The sequence below is a fragment of the Watersipora subatra genome, chromosome 6 (assembly GCF_963576615.1).
Source record: "Watersipora subatra chromosome 6, tzWatSuba1.1, whole genome shotgun sequence".
Taxonomy (NCBI): Eukaryota; Metazoa; Bryozoa; class Gymnolaemata; order Cheilostomatida; family Watersiporidae; genus Watersipora; species Watersipora subatra.
The window spans coordinates 57,326,074-57,343,111 of NC_088713.1; positions in this window are offsets into that span (position 1 = coordinate 57,326,074).

Below are 17,038 nucleotides of genomic sequence, written 5' to 3' on the forward strand. Positions count from 1 at the left end.
AACGTTGCTATGCACCCAACGTGATATGTCTCGCCTCTGAATTTTACCTACTCACTGTATCACTATTTTTAAACTATAAAAAAAAATATTTGATTAGTTAGAAAGAAAAAGCTCTGGCCAATCAGACAACCGTACAAATATGTTTCAATGATGTCTCTGGCAAAAGTTATGACCAAAGTAGTACACTCATAACTACATCTACCTTAACCGAAAATCGTCATGGCGACTTTAAATGTTATCATCCGCGATAATTTTTTATCAATTTCAGACATAAATATGCAGATTTAGAAGTGGTAAGAAAATGAAAGACTGCATAAATCAAAGCAAAACATTGTTTTTAATCTTTCAGTTTTTATTGACTTTTAATTTTGCCAATTTGAATCGTTATGCTCGAACAAAAATGACCTTTTTAGGCTGTCAGTCGTAGTCCGCCTAAAGTTTGCATTCGCTTTTGATTACATCATATTGATTCTTATAGCTGTATATGAAGGCTAAAAAGACAAGAACAGGGTTATTGAACATTTTTTATTACTTGAAACATTTTTATGACAGTTTATTTGAGTTGGCATGTAGGTTAGCTATGTTTTGGCTTGAAGGATGATACTCAGGAGGAAAAGTTCAAAAATAGAGTATCATAATTTTCATGTTCAAGACTAACTGTATATGTATAAATAATATTCATAACTGTATATTGTATGTAGTCAATGACTATTTTAGTCAAACTTTGTATATTCTACAATTTTTTATGGTGCAAGTCTAACTTTGTTTCAGCAAATAACAATTTTTTCCAAATTGGAAATTTTCTGAAACTATTGTGTTTGTAACACAGATCTACATGAAAGGGATATGAGTTGTCCATATGAATGTAATATCATTTGAAAAAGGAGACCCGGCTTGTTTTTGTACAATTCTAATGAGTAAATTATCTCAAGTCTATCACTTTTAATAGTAATTTGAATTATGACAACTTTCTGAAAAATAACCGGTATTTGAGGTTAATCGCCTTGAATTTAGTCGGGTGCGAATGAGTTAAATCAGACATGTCCAAAGTCCAGCTCGCGGGTAAAATGCGGCCCATGGTCAATTTTCATGCGGCCCGCAGCCTCCGTCACAAAAAATCAATAACGTCTGGCCACCCGTAGAATTAACCTTTAGCCTTTGAATTAGCCTTTGCACACTAACGGCCAGTTTTCCGGCATTGCGTAGGGCGTGTCAGAATCCCTAAAGGCCAGAATTCTGCAATCACATGGTTTCGTTTACAAAAGATTTTTCTACGTTACAACGTGAACCAATCAAAGTAATTTTTGCACAGCATTTTTGACCAAAAATTTCACTTCTATTTGTAACATTTTTTAAATATTTTTACCTATTTCCTCCGTTTTAATAACAAATTTTATTAGAAATATATCGCGAAATTTTTTTTTGTTTTGCGTGAAAGGTTTTTGGGTTTTTTTATTCATATGAAGTAGGCCTATCTGTCTGGTTTCCAATTGCACTTATCGTGTCATACATTTATCGTGTCATGCCCTTCTCATGTCATGCTCTTGTCATTTCCTGCACATTCACACCAGGCAATGCATTTGCTCCCTCTTTCACCACTCAGCCCATCAGGTATGATGTTACTGATAGTACAGTACCTGCTCCTACAACATAAATAATCTGCCATAGTAATGTTTAATGTACATTACGTAAGTTTACATTACTGGTACATATAATTATGTTGTATCAGTTGTACTGAATTTAATGTATAATGCATAATGCCCAGTAGTAACAGTACACAAAACAATATACTGCATGGTTGTGGCATGTTTACTACTGTTCTGCACTGCTAATGCAACTACAGAAATATTCAGTTAAAAATTCTTTGCAACTGTAATGCATTTCACATATGGACATCAGTGAGCACTTATCAAGGCACAGTTGTGATTGTTGTCATGGTCAATTATAAATTTTTAAAATGATTTTTTGTATAATTCTTTTATACTGCAGTACCTAATTGACCTTTTCAATTCAGCTCATACATGTAATCTACCTTTGTAATTAAATAGTCATCATAGTACCCAGATATACTAACAAGGCTGATGTCTGCTAGGAGTCAGTGTACTCAATTCTGTCTCTGACTACATATTTGTTCTGATGGTAATGAGTTCTCATCAGGTAAATAAGTATACAGACTCAGTACCACTAACACACTTTCATTCTCAAAATACAGACCCGTTCACCAACCTGTAGAAGTACTCTTAGGCTATTATTCCTTCAATTGACTTGCTGAGTGTTTTGCACCATTTTTGTTCGTGCAATAATGCTTCATTGAAGAAAGCTGGAGTTGTCTTCCTGTGTTATGATAAGTTATGTATCTTATCAGATTTGACACATGCAATACTTCTGCGTTGCCCTGTATTAGAAAGTCTTTGCTTTCAACCCTTTTTGTCTAACAACGCCATTTAGACTCATTTGAGATTTGCCTTTAACAGAAGCCCATAACAGTTGTCTAGACTCTCCATATGATTGTTCTGGATGGCTGCAGATCAATTATACTTGGATTATGGCTCTTGGACTGTTAAATGCTTTTAAAGACCATAACATAAGGTGTATAAGATTTGAAGGTGTATTCATACTTTTATTTGTATATTGTTGTACTTGCTCTGAACATCAAATAGTATGAGTTTTTATCAGATGCATACAAAGGCTTATGTAGACACTAGGGTTGCACGATAGCTCGATAGTCAAATTTGAGAGTCGATAGTAGTTTTCTTGATATGAATATGTTGATTATTTTTGGCCTAACGAAACATCCGGAAATTATTTATCATCAACAAATAATAAAAAAGAGTAAACCCCGATAGTTTTGCAGATAGTTTTTGTTGTTTTTCTGCAGACTTTTTTCTGCAGCTTTTCCTTTTCCCCTCCCCAGAGCCATATAGTTTTGCAGATTCCCGTGACCAACAGAAGCGTATATGGGAGCTCGTTCGATTACAAACAAACAGGCCACGCCTACTAATTTTATATAAGTTATAATGGTGAGACCGCAAATTATCCGACCAAAAATTAGTCTCCATTGACAGTCGCTTTAAAATTGATTGTTGTATCATACACCATTTAAAAGAAAACAAATTTCCTACAAAAAGCTACTAATAACTATTTTGTAAAAACGTAAAGTTAATGCAAAAATGAGCGGTATTGAGAGCGAGGTATGAATATTCCATTTGAGATCAGTATGTCGATCGGGTTTGTTTGGAATCAAGCGTTTTTGTTTCCGTTTTTTGATACGGGACTTTGTGAAACTATACGGTTCTGCCCATCCCTTCTCACAATCCTTTATCTTTTCAGACACATTTGATCATCTGGCTAGTAAAGTTGTACGAAAGTATGGCATTAAATTGTCTTGTGAATTTGGAGTTATGTTCTCGATAATACGATAGTTTTACCAGCTGCCAGGTCATACGATAACCTTCGGTAAACTCTGTCTGTTCATTGATAATTTGATACTCATTGATAATGCACATTACCATACTCGTCATCAATTACTATCACTTCCTGTGCCTAAACATCTAACTTCTGATGGTCCAAGATCCTATAATTTTGCTACACCTGTGCTGTGGAATAAGCTGCCGACTGTTTTAAGATAAATAAAATCTCTAAAAAATTTAAGGTGAAGCTGAGGTTGTATCTTCACTCTATCGGGTGATCGTTGTTATCTTGCTTGACAACTCCAACGATAGTCGATAACACCTTTTCAAACAATAAATGCCATCCCTAGTAGAAACCCCATAGTCAGACGATAGAAGTCTCTCTAGGCACTGTCAGGGGATTAGAGATGCTTTGTAATGTTTACATTTAAAGTTCTTATTCCATATTCATGTAATTTGAGTGACTGACAGTAGTATTTAGAGAGCAGATCTACACAAAAAAGTGACGGATCCAGCGGGGGGATAGAAAAAGGGGGTTGCGAATTAAATTGGCTAGGGGTGTAGATTGAATTGCGTGGAGTTGAATGAGATGTTGGGGTTTGGGGGGAAATTGTGGTGTAGAGTAGGGGGTTGAATTCGAGGGGGTATGGATCCGCTCCTGGCGTAATCGGCGGATTATCTGTGGATGAGTCATCCGATTAGTGGGGGTATGAGTCATCCGATTAAACGTGGATTATCGCGGGATTAGTCGGCCGAATCGTCGCGAATTATCGGTGGATTAGTGGGGGGTGAATATCTGGGACATCGAGGGCTGGTTGGTTTTCCGGAGTGGATCTCGCGGATTGTCGAGGAGAGCGAGAGATTACCGGATGAGTGAGGGGGTTAATATCTGGGACACCGAGGGGTTGATTTTCTGGAGATTGTTATATATTTGAAACATTGAATATATATGAGAAAGTGTTTATGTACAAAGTTATTTCTTTGAAGATTTGATGTTTTTGTAATGTTGAAGCTCTTGAATGGTTAAGAATTTTAAGGATTTTATTTTCGGTTTTTTTTTGTATATATGTAAGAATGAAATTTGTTGGAGAAATTAATATGTTGAATGAAAGATCAGTTTTGTTACAAAATTATTCACTTTAAAAGATATATTTATATGTATTATTCATTATTTCCATCATCATTTTGTTTCAATAAAAATAAAATAGTTTATGTTTAACTTGAAATATATGAAAATGTTCAAGTAGATAGGTCACAATAAAGATAATATAGTATAAATGAAACATTGAATATATATATAAGAAAATGTTCATGTACAATCTTTAAAACGAAGTTTGTATCGAGTTGTTCATCAATCACTCATCGTCATCGGAAATAGCTATGATAGCAGGATCCTTTTTGCATTATGCCGAACTCTTGTAAAATCTGCTTGCTTCTTCATGTCCCATGACTACTACATCCTTCCGGGCCGTTTTAGGGGTTGATGGGGAGCTCGGTGGCGGCGGGTTGGCGGACGGATTGCGAGAGCGTTGGCGTTCGTACGGCTTCTCTTTCTTTGCCGTTCCCGAATGAGAATGATGTGTCTGCAATGGAATTATATGTTATTTTTAGAACTCGAATATATATTGAGTGGTAGTATGATATAGGGGATGAGCTATGGAAGGGATGGTATATAAAGTCAGTTGGAGCTCGATAATCTCGATAGGGTTTACAGACGGATTAGATAATTCGGTTAAAGTAAGAATCTCTTATTATTCACTTCGATTGTAAACTTCATAAATTCTGAAATTATCCACCACTGTTATGGATCCACCACTTTTTAAAAGAAAATATTATGTTATTGGAGCTTCCGAGGAGTCAACTTCACGTACTATGAAATTCAACAATATTTCTGAAAGATTATCCCAATAGGACATACAGACAGACTATGACAAAATAGGACTTATAGTAAAACTAAACATTCAGACAAATTAGTTCATTCAGTTGAACTAAGGAAATAAATACATGTAATACTTACTGAAGAAGCAAATTCTTCCATCCTTTTCTGAGTATGTTTAGGGATATATCCATTTTGCTGGTGAGATATGGGAATCTACAATAGCATTGATTACAGTCAGACTACAATATACATTCAAACCAACTCATTCAATTAACTCCGAAGAACCAAATTCATCTGTTTTAATCTGAGTAGGGATATAACATACACTTTGCTAAGATATTGGAGTTTGCAATTGCAATGAATACAATCAGCCTAGAACACATAGTTACTACTCAGAAGAGAAGATTCATTGTAACATTCCTACATAACATCTAGATTGAATTTGTAGTACTTACTGTAAACCGTAATCTTTCGTTGAGATCTTGATAGAACTTTTCACGTAAGAGAAATCGACAAGCTTTTCGCTTCCGGTCGCTTATTTCCATTCCATGAGAGCAGTAACCCCATCGCTTCACACATTTATCTGCACATTGTAATCGTTCTTGAAATATCCTTTTTCTGTTGTCTCTGGTACTCATTGTGAAGTTATGAACTGAATTGAAAAGGCATATTCGCTCGAAGGTTTTATAACAAGTAGAAGTGTTGTCGTGGTTCATTAATTTTGTGACCTAATGATATATATAAACAGATTTCGCGAAATTCAATTTCGCGAAATTCACTTTCGCGAAATTCAATTTCGCGAAAGTTGACTATATAATATATATAATGTGTAATTTTTGCGAAATTCAATTTCGCGAAAGTTGACTATATAATGTGTAATTTCGCGAAATTCACTTTCACGAAATCCAATATCGCGAAAGTTGACTATATAATATATATAATGTGTAATTTCGCGAAATTGAATTTCGCGAAATTCACTTTCGCGAAATTCAATTTAGCGAAAGTTGACTATATAATATATATAATGTGTAATTTCGCGAAATTGAATTTCGCGAAATTCACTTTCGCGAAATTCAATTTCGCGAAAGTTGACTATATAATATATGTATAATGTGTAATTTCGCGAAATTCACTTTCGCGAAATTCAATTTCGCGAAAATCTGTTTACTGTTTTCGCTTCATTGATTCTGTTGGATACGCCACTATTCTTCATTACCCTGTATAAGAAGCTTGCTCAGTGTAATTTTCCTTTTCATCACTTAGTCCTGCTCCTGATGCCTACTTATATACAGATTGAGATTTTGGGGCAATCGAGCGTTGATACCATAAGGCTTGTATACTTCAGCTAGAATTCTGTTAGCCGGCTACTCGCGATTAAGTTCGTTGAGTGTCGCTGTGTTCAGGCTGTTGTGGGGACAAGCGCCTTGGCAATCGACCTGACTGTTTTCCTAGGCTTGCCTATGGAATTCTCCTGTTTGGTTTGGCTTAACCATTCCATAACAGTCTCTTGCCCAGTAAATAGAGGGATGAGCAAAAAAAAAAAGAAGGCCCAATGGACAGATGGAGGAATTGTACTAAGGTAGGTATAGGTAAGTATTCGTTTTGAAGAGAATATAAAGAAAATGAATATATGTATTGTTTTGAATAAATGTAGTATGTATCATTTATTCTCTCAAAGATTGATGAATGATAACAGGGTTCTCTTTACCAAAAGTATTTTGTCATGATTTTATCGAAAGATTGTGTGTTATATATCACTTCACAGTCTTTTCCATATTTTGAAGATATCAGTTAGAATGTGATGCGAGTAGATTCTGGTGTTATTTGGATTAGTTGGGGGAATATTTGAATGAGTGAATTTTTTTGTGATTATTCGAAATATTCAATTCGTTTGTCGTTCAGCTTTTTGTCATTGGTTACATCATATAGATAGCCACTGAGAAGTTTTTCAAGTTTTGGATTCCATTTTAAGATTCGTCTCTTCTTGATGAACAGGAAAATTACATCAACCCAATGAGATAGATAGGGTAGAGGCGATACGTACATTCTCTGTTATTAACTAATGACGACTCGAGCAGTCCACCGTATTGTTGTAGTCAAAACGTAAACAAAAGCACGTGCTGTGCCATTGTTGATGTATAGGATGCAGCTAATGATTGGATCAGCAAGCGTACGCACCTACTTCTGTTTACGTAATTGCTTTGCCTTTACAACCATAACTGAACTCTCGTCCTACCTCAAGTCACGTGATGTCGCCTATAGTCTGTCTATCTTATTGCGCAAACCTACCTTCATTTTATGAATGGTGAATCATAATCTGTAACTTCGACTTATAACCGAATAGAGCATTTGCAAAATCTCGAACACCACTTCAAGATATACTTATTTCAGAATTTTATCAATTGGATTTGATATCAGCTCTGACTCATTTAGTCTCCCAAGTAGTTCAGTGTCTTGTGCTCTGCATGGAATCGACTCAGATATTCTGCTTGGAGCGAGTGCAAGTACAATTCTTCATGCAACTTTATTGTTTCATACGGATGTCTCAGAATAATGTTAAATGAAACCGAATGATTGAATAATACCGAGAATGAGAATAAACAGTGATGTAATGGTGTTCCAAAGAACTCAATATTCCTATGTGTAAAGAATTAACTACTACAACATTGTTGAAGTCAAATCAATATTTTTGAAAAAAAAAACATGTGATGTCTGACCAATTCCGAAGTAACAATAAAATAAACTGTTTTAGTTTCCAGTTCTACAACAATCGATTCCCATTCAAGACTACATTGATAGATATCGCTCCGAAGAGTTAGTTAATATTCCAGCTTCAATGAGTCAACAAGTGTAATCTTCAAAAATGATTCAGATAATCACAAGGAAAGGAAATGACAAATTTTATTGTTTCTCCAAGACCTCATAGGAAAATTAAAGAACCAACTTCTTACCATAATATGGCAGTAATAATTACAAAAATTGAGTTACCTAGCTTTTCTAATATTGAATTTTTTATGAGTAATAGAGGATTTGAAAGAATTGACCACAGGTTATGAGTAACATAATTAGAAGAGCTGACTCAGATATAGGAGTTCTATGTGGAGATGAATAATTCCTGAATCCGAAGTAAGTGCAGAGGAAACAAATTAAGAATTCATCGCATGTAGGAATATGACTCAGATAAGCCACTAATCTTTTTGGGTTCACTTTAAAAGGTATTCTTCAGTTCGTGATATTCATAATTCTACTATCGTCGAAATCTTGATTTTGAGATCACATTTCCAAAATAAAGAAAATGGATAAACAACAACGATCTTTGCTGTAAGTACACTTTATAAATTCACATATCGATATCATATATTCATATTTTACATTGTTCTATTAATTATATTCTCAAAAATCACATAATTTTGATTTAGAGAGATTTCCACTGAGAACATGCTAAGAGCTGTACATGGAAGGGACGAGAGTGCTAATGACTTTCGAGAACTCCAAGACTTATCCACTTCGTCCATTTCCAAAGTGACATCACATCCAAGAACTATTTTCGATTCATTCGTTGAGTTGGAGAGAGTTAATTCTCCAGAAAAGTTCTTCGAACCTGAAACAGAGAACAAAATCATAGGTAAGTTTAAATGGGTTACTTTATGTAGTCATCAATAACTCCATCTAGTCAACTGATCTTGGAAAGGAAATATATTGTACAAGGAAATGTAAAACTAGAAGTCTCACCACTAATTTTTTAATTTGTAAGTCAAACTTATATTAATACGATTTTAGGAACCAATATCTCCCAATTTATACCATCTAATCAAGTAGTTTTGGATGATGTATAGATTGTACAGGAAAATGTAAAACTGGCAGTCTCATCGCTAATATTCGAATTGTAGAAAAAGGGGATGATGAGATGACTACACCATCCAGACAAAAGAAAGGAAAAGCTTTGCTAAGTAAGTCAAAGTTATAACATTATATTGATATTCATCCTATACAACTTTGATCCTCTTTTTAGTTACTATCTTACGCTATTCATCCACTCATATGGAAATACAAAAAAAAAAAAAAAACTGTTTTCATTGTTTGTTTTTTAAATTGTAAAAAAAAGAACTCGAAAGTCATCATCTTCTTCTAGACGTAAGTAAATTTAGTTTTTTCTTTTAAGTAAAGTTACTAACATTCAATTTCTTTCTACCAGATAAAACATTACACTCATCTTTCTTCATCTTGTACTTTGTAGCTCCTATTTCGAATGAATCATCTGATGAAGAAGACTGGCACAACTTCCCACTCCCAAGAGTCCTTGGAGACATGGAAGTTGTTCAACTCCACGGAAAGAGCAGATATTGTAAGTCTAAAATATACATAACACGATAAACCACACAATTATTATCATCTTCATTTCAATGTAGATTTAAATAACAAAAAATGTTTTCTTTCTTTTGTAGATGTAGAAAACAAAGCTCTCTTAATGGTGCGGCTGAGCACGCTTATAGTCATGATGGATATAGCACAGAGAGCAGATAAATTGAAACATGATGGAGGTGTTAGTTCAATAGAATGTTGTGTGTTTGAAACAGTGTTGTCATTCTTCAGCCACAGAGAAACATCGGAGGATTGCAGTACACTTCTTTAAACACTTAGTTTTATATGGATGTATTTGTTCAAATTTATTTAATTCAAAGGATTCACTCCAAAAACATTTGAAAGAAAAATCAAAAGGAAAATACAAATGTGCTGCAACCACAGTTTTGGCTAGATCCTCTTATAAGTTTTTTATTGTGGATGAAATTGGTTTTCACGATTACATGGATTTTATATCTTCACATTTTGGAAACTATTTTAACATAAAATCTAATCAAAATTTTCCACAAAAAATGTTAACTCAGAGTTTAAAGAAATATAAGTTCGTTTCAAATCCAAAATATTCAGTTGAACGCAGTTTTGAAAAATTTAAACTTCCATTAAGAAAAGAGCTATCATTTTCCACCTCCCTTTCCAAAAATTCGAAAAATCAGGATAGCGCTTCTAATCTTTTAGCATTAGACATTCATGCCACATCACTTTCACCGATAGACAATCATCCAGCATCAAACTCCCCAAAAATTTCTCCATCCATGTCAACTGCAATGATATACCAAAAAAGATTTTTAGATCAAAATCATGCCTTTCCCATTTATTCTCTTCGGAGATGTTATACCGAAGAAGTATTATCTTTATCTTCAAAAATCCCAGAAACTATGAAAAATGAATTAAAAATTATAAGAAATCGAATTATTCAAGACAAAAAAACGACTGAACGTCAGATTGATACTTTATCTATATTGATTGGCGACAACATAACTGATATATATTATTCCAAAAGAATGGATGAGTGAAAGCCTGAATGAGTTTTTAGTAAAATAATGCTGTACGAATGGAACTTGAATTTATCCGTTACTGTGATATAACCATCATGACTTTATCAACAGACGAAAATCTTGTGATATACAATCCTCACGATATTTTTTGTAACATGTATACTTATATGGAAATATAATGACATTAGCATCCCTACACAGCTTCATTTGTCTCATTGTATTTTAACATAAATACAGTTACATTCTACATCGATGGAATAAAACATATGGATATAAAGAAGTTTCAATTAATTTTCACCAATACGAATATCTGAATACAACTTACGTAAAATATTCTGCACGATTGAACCTAATTTTTGATTCACTCGGTCTCTATTCTCAAAATCTTCTCCTGTTCAACAATCTTACTGGCAACCTATGCAGTTGCGCATGTGTAACCGGAATTACGCAGGGATAAATTGTTCGAGAATGTTCTATACAGATGAAACCAAGATATGACGTAGTTTGTGTACCCTAACACCGGATATATGCTTGACTTGGAAATTTTTCCCGAAGTGGAGTTATCAAAACTTAATCTATCGATAACACTTGTATAATAATGCTTAGTACTTCATCGAATGAGTTGGCAACTATAACTGAAATCCACATGTTATCGTAATTCGTTCCTTACGAAAGTGAATTTTTCGAACTGAGAATACGGAAAATCTACAACTACTAGAATTATTGGACCTTAGACATTCACTTCGAAAATCAAAATTGTGTTGTATATAGACTTCGTAGTGAGAGTAACTGAATCTTTTGTAAATTTATTCCAATCAACATTTTAAAACATTGAGAATTGTACAATCAACCGAATCTTTCTTAGATTCATCTCATGCGAAATTGCAAAATATTGTAAGTTATACAAAACTTATATTCGGTAAATCATCCGTTAATAGTAAATTCATTCCTGTACGATATAACAACATATAATCACTATAAAATTCAATCATATTAACAATTCCTTCACCAAAATTATATCACTGAACAGTTTCCTCAAGTAATCAATGTCTTGATATACAGAGATTGTAATCATTGCTTATTTTCTGTCTAAATTCCTTCAGATTGCAGGCTCCATCAATCTTAAATAGTTTCAATTCTGAAGAAGACCTAGACTCCTTATAAATCTCATTTGGATCCAAGATCATGAGAGCTGGTACGCTCCATTGAAACGATGAGGAAATGTTATACATTTGAAGATTGATGATTGAACATAATGTCACACGCGCCCCCTTGCACTCGATAACGAATTGCAAAGCGATCTCATTATTGTTATTTTCGTCAGCCTTATTTGCTTGTATTACTTCTAAAGAGGCTGGAATATCCAACTCTTTTAGATCAACCCATTTCCATGGTTCTTGCACGTTCTCGGTTTTAAAAACTGTTGAAGAAGGTGACGATGTTTTCTTCACACCTTCCGTATAACTATCCTCGGATTCAAATAACCGCTTTACTACCAAACTTTTCCTGACTGAACTTCGTAATAACATAGGTTTATTTGATCTAGACTTGGTTGGTCTTCTACATCGTCTTTGTTTTATATTCAATTGGGATATTCTTTCAGAAATATTGTCGAATTTCATAGTACGTGAAGTTGAGTCCTCGGAAGCTCCAATAACAATCAGCACTGACTAGTAACGTATCGTGAATTTATATATTTTCTTTTTAAAAAGTGGTGGATCCATAACAGTGGTGGATAATTTTCAGAAATTTATGAAGTTTACAATCAAAGTGAATAATAAGAGGTTCTTACTTTAACCAAATTATCTAATCCGTCTGTAAACCCTATCGAGATTATCGAGCTCCAACCGCGAAATTCAATTTCGCGAAATTACACATTATATATATTATATAGTCAACTTTCGCGAAATTACACATTATATGTTATATAGTCAACTTTCGCGAAATTGAATTTCGCGAAATTGAATTTCGCAAAATTGAATTTCGCGAAAGTGAATTTCGCATTTGAATTTTTTGTAACATTTATAGTTTATATTTTATAATAAAAACTTATCTCTCATTCAACCAAATATATAACATTCTCCGGAAAATCAACCCCTCGGTGTCCCAGATATTAACCCCCGCACTCATCCGGTAATCTCTCGCTCTCCTCGATAATCCGCGAGATCCACTCCGGAAAACCAACCAGCCCTCGATGTCCCAGATATTCACCCCCCACTAATCCACCGATAATCCGCGACGATTCGGCCGACTAATCCGCAACGATTCCCCCGACTAATCCCGCGATAATCCACGTTTAATCGGATGACTCATACCCCCACTAATCGGATGACTCATCCACAGATAATCCGCCGATTACGCCAGGAGCGGATCCATACCCCCTCGAATTCAACCCCCTACTCTACACCACAATTTCCCCCCAAACCCCAACATCTCATTCAACTCCACGCAATTCAATCTACACCCCTAGCCAATTTAATTCGCAACCCCCTTTTTTCTATCCCTCCGCTGGATCCGTCACTTTTTTGTGTAGATCTGCTCTCTACATACTACTACTGACAGTCATGTTCAGAGTCTATTTGATTGTATCCATAAGCAGGTCTGCTGAACAAGAAGTCAAGTAGTACATGCATCTCTTTTCATTACAACAGTAGTACATTTATCTCTTCATGTTAGCTTGGTTCTTGTTCAAATGGTTATCATTAATTGTATTTTGCCTATTAAGAATTAGTAACAAAATAATATATTAACCTTAGTAACTACAGTCATCCACTGTAACTTTTGTGTGTTAAGTGGTTGTAATCTGTAATAACATGTAATGCTACAATCTACTATGTGCACTACGTACCTTATGAAGTTTTTACCTTTAAGACAGACGTATAACATAAGCTTTTAATTTAAATGAATTTAGCTTACTAAACACAATATACTCAAAGCTAAGTTTTAGTATGTTTTGTTTACTATTTTACTGAACTTCAACATTTTCACCAGATTAAATTTTATCTCCTATTTCTCTTTGGTTTTGGTTTCTTGTTTTGTTTTCAAAATAACTAATAACACATAACGCTACACTGAGCAAGATAGAGCATCATATCTCTTTCATTCGTTGTTAGAAAGATTTTGGCGAATGGCATATTTGTTATTCCGATGTAATCAGCGCACCAGCTGCCAAATTTGAAATCGAGAGAATTTTTTGTTGATGTCGTATGGCAAAACTTATTTTGTATGAAGAGAGCGAAATTCATCATATTTCACATCGTAGGGTGAAAACAACATATAACAGGGTCATCAAAGCTCGAGAATGCACTGTACCTTCATCCTTTCATTCCAGAGAGCAAATTTATTGCATCTAAAAGGATTAATGTTGCTTCACCCGAAGGAGTGTGAAAAATGTAGGCTACATTCGCTTCACCCATAAAAGGGTTAAATTTCCCATTCAAAATTTTTTACAAGCTTTTTGAAAAATACAATGCCAGCCTCTATTTGAACGTCACGTCTATTTGACCGCTAGTATAGGGAAAGGGTTAAAAAATAGAGTGCTATGGTATTCAAATAGATGTTTTATAATTATAGCCATTATTGATACTAGTATTCTGGCGGTTCTGCGAGCCATGAGAAATAGACAGGGCTGTCAATAAAGCATAGAGATATACGTTCACAACTGTTCTAAAATAGTTGGATGCAAGCGATTAGTGCAGCAGGTAGGGGCTGGTATGCTACACAGTATGTTGTGAGTTCTAATATTGTACGATGCTAGAGTTTTGCCCAATTTCCTTCCGTGACTCGAGGCAGACGGACAGACATGACTAGTATTATTATAGTCAAGACTAGTGTCCTGGCAGCCCTGTATGCTGTGAGAGATTGTCATGTGGTTACACTGAAGATTATTGTTATACATGCATATGGTTACATGTATACTTGCCTGAGAAGAAACAGTCAACTAAATATATGATTGACTACTACCTTGAGGTGGGAGGATTGGGAGGTTTTTTTTTGGGTAAGTGCATCAATTCTTTGGTATCCAGTTACAGACAAAATAACAAATATTACCCACAATGCTGTTTAGATAATTAAATTTATGTAGTAGTGGTAACATAGAGAGCAGATAGATGCTAGGTTGTTACATAATACACACATACTTCCCATTTGATATTCTCTAACAAGAGGAAATAACTCTAAAGCTACCATAATTGCTCCAACTTGCTCAGTTTCTCCATAAGACAGCCTTTCTCTCTAATATCAGATACTGGAGTGTAATTGATTAAGGTATTGTCATCCTGTTGCTGCAGTCTGTGAAGTATGGAGTTTATCATTATCAAGTACCATCACAATTCCTTTAACACTCTGCTAGGCAAGTTTATTTTTAGAGCTTCCTTTCCTGTGGGCAAAATAATTTCAAATGACTATTCATTACGTTTCACTAATTTAGGCTGACCCTAATTTGGCCTTTGATTCTCATGAACTATGCAGAAAAGGGATCGGTCGAAAATGCACTACCAAATACTAATACTAGCACTGATGAGTTTGATACTAATGATTATCAGATGCTTAGCTAATTCGAGCAGATCATTTATCTATAAAATTTGTGGATTTTTAGCCCACATTAACTCCATCTTTATGAGCAAGGTTGTGGAATGCACTTTTGCAATTACGAGAATCTCATTGAACAGTCAAATTTCAGTTTAGTCATTTCTAATGATTGCACTGCTTTGGTAGCTCACTTTAAATTTGTTGTGATTCTTTGACCTTCACTCGTCCCTACCAACTCTGACCATGAGTGAATGTTTGCTTGATATTTGTCAATCTCTGTCTCCTAAAAACGGTTAGCATGCTTGGTTCTCTTCTCTACTATCAGTAATTACCAGAGTCTGGACCAGTTGTGATGTCATACACTTGAACATACATATACTTCTATACATTAAGTGCACGTTGCAGTGACCTTGCTAGGAGGTACCAGCAAGTAAAATAGATGCTAAGAAGAAACATTGTAGAACTCTACAAATATGCAGAAACTGCAGGAACTCGAGTCGATCTCAAATTCTCACCATAAGGTCAGTAGCAGCACTCTCACCCCTTATATCAAGGGTGTCGGGTTCAATGTACATGTCTTTATCAATGTGTGAGTCAGCACATGTCATGGTGTGCATCCTATCCATGGTGTATGTAGACACACATTCCTCTTTCATAGAGGTAACTTGGGTCTTCTGTTCTCTGGCTGCATCCACCTCAAGTTCTGATATCATCTGTCTCCTGACTATATTGTTACTCTAGACAACAAGTTGTTAAGCAGTCAGAGGCAATTCAAGACAAGCTTCCATTCACAGATACTACCCAACTTCTTAAATTTTCTCACGAACTAGCACTCCATTAGGTTCATGTTATCAGACCGAGTCCATTTAATCCTTTTAATCAGTAGCCCATTTATCACAGCCTTGTCCTGGTTCAGCTACTTGGTAGCTAGGAAAGGGAGCAGTGGTAGCTGGGATCTCACGGTCACCAGTGAACTCCCCTACCAACCGAGCTATACTTTCTATATACATGTAGATATTCACATAAATAAAATTATATAAGTTATTTTAAGGTTTTTTCTGGATAACATTATTGTAGTTACCCACTGAGAACATCTTGTAGTTGTTGTGCTCTGTAGAAAAGTACGAAGGCAGGCCACAAATTAATAAAGGAAAATACTTAAGGAATGAATTTTATTGCAGACTTTTGTGTATGATTATTAACTCAGTCTATTTTTATATGAAATCGTGTGAATACATGGACGTTATTGCTGTGTATTGCTATTAGCAATAGAGAAGGCAATTTCATGTTGGTTTAACTCCAGTCCTTAATACGTTTACTTAAGCATAATAGAGTGGACAACTCCATCAACTACACCCATCACTCGCTACATCTACAAATGTATCTTGTATCAACTAATCATTTCAAACCTCAACCTGAGTTATTGAAAGGTTATTGCGTCATTACAGCATAGCATGGTGCAATTTGGCAGAGCATTACAACTTCCACTTACAATTTTTACTGCACAGTGCCTACTGCCATCTACCATACATTTACTTCCATGACACATGATCTGAAACCAGCCCTTAAGCCTGGTTTCCATATGACAGCGCAATTTCGAAACGGAGGGCTGTTTTTCCGAAAAAATCTGTCTTTCCTGCGAAAAAGTAAGGAAATTATTTACCCGGTCCAATACAAGCACGGCGCCTACGCACAATATGGAAACACTGCGTCACAGCCCAAGAAATGCATTGCGCACGATCACTGGGTCTCGCACGATCTTTGCGCTGTCATATGGAAACCAGGCTTTAATGTTGATCACTATTTTAATTCATCTCTTTGTCTTAGATAGGTTACATCTATGTTTACAAATATCTTCATTC